Raw genomic sequence first — 6000 nt, 5'->3', positions numbered from 1 at the left:
AAAGGAATACAATGTGATGTGACGTAGGGCAAAGGTAGAGGTGGAAAAGGCCAAACAAGAGGCATATGATAACATGTATGCTAGGTTGGGCACTAAAGAAGGAGAAAAGGATCCATACAGGCTGGCCAGACAGAGGGGTAGAGATGGGAAGGATGTGCAGCAGGTTAGGGTGATTAAGGATAGAGATGAAAATGTGTTGACTGGTGCCAGTAGTGTTCTGGACAGATGGAAAGAATACTTTGAGGAGTTGATGAATGAGGAAAATGAGAGAGAAGGATGAGTAGAAGAGGCAAGTGTGGTGGACCAGGAAGTGGCAATGATTAGTCAGGGGGAAGTTAGAAAGGCATAAAAGAGGATGAAAACTGGAAAGGCAGTTGGCCATGATGACATTCCTGTGGAGGTATGGAAGCATCTAGGAGAGGCGGCTGTGGAGTTTTTGACCAGCTTGTTCAACAGAATTCTAGCGGGTGACAAAATGCCTGAGGAATGGAGGAAAGGTGTGCTGGTGCCCATTTTTAAGAACAAGGGTGATGCGCAGAGCTGTGGGAACTATCAAGGAATAAAATTGATGAGACACACAATTAAGTTATGGGAAAGAGTAGTGGAGGGGAGACTCAGGACAGAAGTGAGTATTTGCGAGCAACAGTATGGTTTCATGCCTAGAAAGAGTACCTCAGATGCATTATTTGCCTTGAGGATGTTGATGGAAAAGTACAGAGTTGTGATGTAAACTCATTAAGGGAGATTAATGACATCTTGTTGTCAGGAAATATCAATACCATAAATCTATCCTTTGGCAGAAATAATTTTATAGGGTACATTTCAAAATTTAAATCAGGGGAAACTTACATTATTACAAAATAATAAATTTGCTGTCAATCACAATGTGTTTTGTATGTGACAAGAAGTTTCATTGGTGAGAAATAGCTGGTTGAACTGAGGTCATCTTATGACAGCCATCTATCCATCGTTTAAACTTCTGAATAGGATTTGAAACCTATGTGGTAGTTTGTTTTCTCATCCAGCAGGAGGCAAAGAGCAGGATAATGAACTTCTGCAGCCAGAGCAAATTTCACACTGCAATAAGGTGAGATACTCCTACATGGAAAAAACTCAATTTTCACATGCCAGACAGACTTGCCTGTTAAGGACAGCCAGCATATTCTCACCACATGCTTCACACGGCAACAGGTGGTACATTGTCACCTGTGAATGTGTGAACAAAAGCAAAATGATAACTTTGCCACTTGATCTGCTCCAAATTAGTCAGCTAGACATACAGTATGCAGAGAAAAGGCTGCTTGAAGAAAAAAAAAATGTTCAACAAAAAATGTTTCTCAGTGCAGGCAAGTGCAGTCGTGCTGTAATTTGAAGCTCATTCTAGAGTTTTAAAGCTTATGAGTATGACATCTATTTTGTTTATTTCACATACATACATCCTTTTTCTGTCCTACTAGTCCTGTACAGGTCATGGGGAACTGAAGCTTATTCCAGCTGACTGTGAGTGAAAGGCAGACAACACCTTGGACTAGTTGCCAGTCAATAGAAGGGCATGTTGATTGGCACACGATATTCTAATTGTGTTTGCAGTTTGATGGACATGCGTCCTGATGTACTTTGTATTTTGATACCACAGTACTTCCATGTGACCATATCCAGCAGACCTCATGCGTCAAAGGTCAAACATATACTCCATGATTGGATTTTGTTCATTGGATAATCAGAGCAATCTGCAATCTGCAATTTGTGCCATCCGTAAAGGGTCAATGAACAGTAGACTGAGTGGTCGCATCTTCATCTGTATGTCGTATTTCATCAGCATTCAAGGAAGTGATCCGATGCCTCTTCAACAAAACCCCTCTTTATGCATCGCTGCTCACACGTTTCACCAGCAAGTAGCAGCGAACAATCACAATAAGTGCTTTTGGTGTTTTATCACATTCTCCTCACCATTATAAAAGTAAAATCAGTGTGTTGAATGGATTCATAAAGTTAAAATGGAGTTGTCAGTTCATGAGTTTTTAATTAAAGTCTGTTATAGGACAGGAGCTCATTTGAATGGTACGGTCAAGCATTCCTTCCACTAAATATTGTTAATATTGGACATTCGTTTACGCAAAAACTGGATTTTGGGGCAAAAAACACATTTTGAAAATGGTCTCAAAGTGAGTTTTTTGAGAAAGAAAGCAGTTATTGTTTTTGTTTTTTTGTGTAAACACTGAAAATTATTGTGTGGTAGGTGTTTAGTGTAGGTATGTCTAAACCAAAATATTAACAAACTATAAGGCTGTTGTTGCATTTGGTGTTGCTGAAGATATTTTAGTTCATGTTTCCCCATTATCGTCTATTAACTAGACCACTGCTGGAATCAGAAGGAATTCAATACATGTGGAGCATATGGAGATGAAAACACTCAATGTCCATAAAATCCCATCTACAGCTCCCAGCTAGTTCTGATATTTTCAGAGGTTGAAGTGGGTATAAGTAGGGATATCCACATAAATTTGGGTAACGATTGCAGTCTTGTGACATTAAACTATGTTAAGCTTTTCTCTATTGTGGAGGAGTCTCCAAAAGTCTCCAATGAAATCTAACGTTTTATTTCACCGCAACTCTCCGACTACTCTCCAGGAGACTCCAGGGGACAGTTTTTGCAACCAGCGGAGACTCGAGTCACCATTAGGTCGCCAACTAGTCTCTAAGCCAAGGAAACAGGGGTCTTAGATATGTCAATCGCCAAAATCATACATATGTAGATGATATAGATAGATAGATAGATAGATAGATAGATAGATAGATAGATAGATAGATAGATAGATAGATAGATAGATAGATAGATAGATAGATAGATAGATAGATAATATTTAAAAATACCTAGCAAGACAAGAGGTTGGTATGTAACAGCACCACATACTGGCATATATGGCTTTCATATTTTGCTTTTGTGAAATGAACTAAGATGGTTATGACAACGTTGTTGTATGCAATTGAAACGTTTCAAATAATTCATGCCAGAGTGTTGAAGAGAAAAACAACAATTCAGGCTATAATGTAGAGGAGGGCAGAGGCCAAGTATCAAATCCCATCAGAACCATCAAATGCATTTTTATTTTTATTTTTTTTCATCCTGTTCAGATTTTAGGTCAAGCAGAATGGAAAATCTGTATCCCTTTTATGCCGGAACAGTTTTACTGTGTCACAGTGGACATTTTAAGCTTCCGCTGTGGTTTCTTAATATTATAATTGAGGTTTATTGAGAATCAGAGTCGATCAGTCGAACGGAACAAAGTTTCTAGAGAGGAGAGAGAAAGAAAGATAAAAGACAAAGCACTATTTGTAAACAGGATGAGAGAAGTAAATCATTACATTATCTATAACAATGAAACGAGTGTTGCTTGGGGCTGCAGTGCTGCACCCTGTGAGGGAAGGACAGGACAAGATAGAACAGGACAAGGACAGGAGAAGAAGCATGCAGGACAAGGGTCGTGAACCTGGCTGTACAACTGAAGTGTGGTGGGATTAATTCATGTAAATTATAAAAGTCTACACGACGAGAGTATAAGTGAGGGGATAGACAAGTGATTTGCATATTCATGAGTTATTTGTCGCAGGAAGTGCGTGACCCCACACCCAGTGAAAGAGTCCCAGATGTGTGTGCCTGTGGATACATGCAAGTGAATTGACACCGTTATACATACACAAAGACTGTTTCCTGTAATTGCTGTGGCCGCACCGCGGAGGCTGAGGACCCCACCCAATCAATCGAGGGGCAGGATCGGGCCGAGGGGTCCACCCGAGAGCAGCCCAGTGGACGGGACACCTCCCACACTGTGGGACCCAGGGCGGTCCGCCGGCCCCACCGAGGCGCCCCGACAACTGGCCACCGAGTGGGGGCAGCAGGGACCCAATGCCACCACCCCAGTCAACCCCCCCACCCCACACGCCCTGCCACCCCACCCCCTACTCCACCCCCAGGAGAGCCACCCTCCCCCCCCAACCCGCAGGGCCCACGATGCAGCCAGTCCCCGCCCAGCCCCTTGGTTGTTGGAAAGGAGGGCAAATAGGGGCACCCGACAAGGATGGGACCAAGCATCAGCCGCGGGCCATGAGAGGTCAGCCCAAACACCAAGCAGTCATCCAGCCCGGGAGGCCCGGCCTCAGGAGCACCATGCAACTAAGTGAGAACCCACCTCCCCCCCTGTTACTATGACTGCCAGGTCCACGACTGGCAGTCATTGGCCCTACCCGGTCTGACACCCTCACCCTCCCGATCCCATACCAGTCCCCCAGGAACCCCTTTGATATGGATATGTGCCCAGATGTGATTAGTGAGAAAAACATATAAAGTGAGTGGCCGGAAAACCACCGACAAAGAGGGCCACCCCACACAGCGGGACCGCCCGGCTACCCTACGGGAAGAGGAAGAGGCGACTGCAGCGGGATGAAAGGAATGGAGAGAAGAGGAGGAAGCACAGCCCCCACCAGCAGCCAGAGCGGGGGACCCATGCGGGCGCCAGATGGCACCTCTCCAGAACCCACGGAACATGGGCGAGTCACCATCACACCACCAATACTCCCCAGGAGGTCGCCCCAGTGGTTCCCCCCCACCCCCAAGATCAGGAAGGAGTGAAAAAAGCCCCGCCCCCACAGACTCTGGAACAGCAAACACAGGGACAAGAGGAGAAGATCACACCATGCATGTGTCCTCTCACCATGCAAACCGATCTCAAATGTGTGAAAATAAAAGAAAAAAGAAAAAGAAATAAATCGAACAATAATAAAACAACAACAACCTCAACAACAAAGAATACCGAATTCCATTGTTTACTTTCACACTTATGAAAATAGTCTTGCTATTGTCAAATGTCAGATGGCACCCTACTCAGGCAAAGGAATCAAGAGTCTAGATTTAGCATGTTGAGGAAAGGTGACCAGCTATCTAGGTATATGTGTAATAGATTTTTTCGCTCTACTGATATTTTTTCTAGCGCAGTATATTCTATGATGAGATTTAGCCACTGATTGATGTTAATAGCGTGTTTGTTTTTCCAGTTTAATAGAATTGTTTTCTGAGCGGTAGCTAACGTGACAAGTCATGATTGTGAATATTTATTAGGGAGGAGGAACCATCAAATTCATAAGCTCTACTTTCTGTAGCTCAGGACCAGTCTGTTCCTCCTCCTCACATTAAAATATTAATGCAACTCCGAATGTCATCTATTTCATATTATTAGGCCCTTCTGAATTAATTTTGGCAAATAGAGTAATTAATGTCAGTGAAACACTGTAAATATTTGACAAATAAACAAACACATGAGGAAATAACAGACAGCAAGTAGCAACTGTGTGATAGAGTGGCTCTTTGTTATTGTGGTAAACCTACAAGGATTTTGGGTTCAAATCTAGGCTGGGATTACGACTCTTCAGGTTTTTTTTTGTGTTTGTTATTTTTTTATTGTGGAAATGGTAGCCCATCTGCCTCACAGTTCTGAGGACCCGGGTTCAAATCCGGCATCGCATGTGGGGATTTTGCATGTTCTCCCCGTGCCTGGGTGGGTTTTCTCCTTACTACGGAAAGGGGAGGCAGAATCAGTTAGCTGTCAAAATGAATGCGTATGTGATCTGGCTAACATGCCACAAAAACTGGTTCTTTGCTGTCATGGTCAATGTGTATGTTTTTGAACACACTTGGCCTCAGGTCAAATCCAGATCCAGGTTTCAGTTCTATGACGAATAGTATCAGAATTGAAATGGTCAAAGAACACCTCCCAAGAGATCTGGGTTCAAGTTTGGCAAGCAGGAATTATAATTTCCGCCCAGTCTTTGAACAAATGTCCCTACAACAGTTCACACAAGATAGAGCTGCTGAATTCCCATGTGGTGTTTCTTGTCTCCCAGCCTTTGGTAACACTCACAGAGAGACAACATTGTATTGACAGATAAAGGACGATGACATGCTGCGATAAAGAAGAGTCACTGATTCTTGAAGCAGCATGTGAC

Source organism: Phycodurus eques, chromosome 11 (assembly GCF_024500275.1).
Source record: "Phycodurus eques isolate BA_2022a chromosome 11, UOR_Pequ_1.1, whole genome shotgun sequence".
NCBI classification, from domain to species: domain Eukaryota; kingdom Metazoa; phylum Chordata; class Actinopteri; order Syngnathiformes; family Syngnathidae; genus Phycodurus; species Phycodurus eques.
This window is presented reverse-complemented; position numbering follows the sequence as displayed.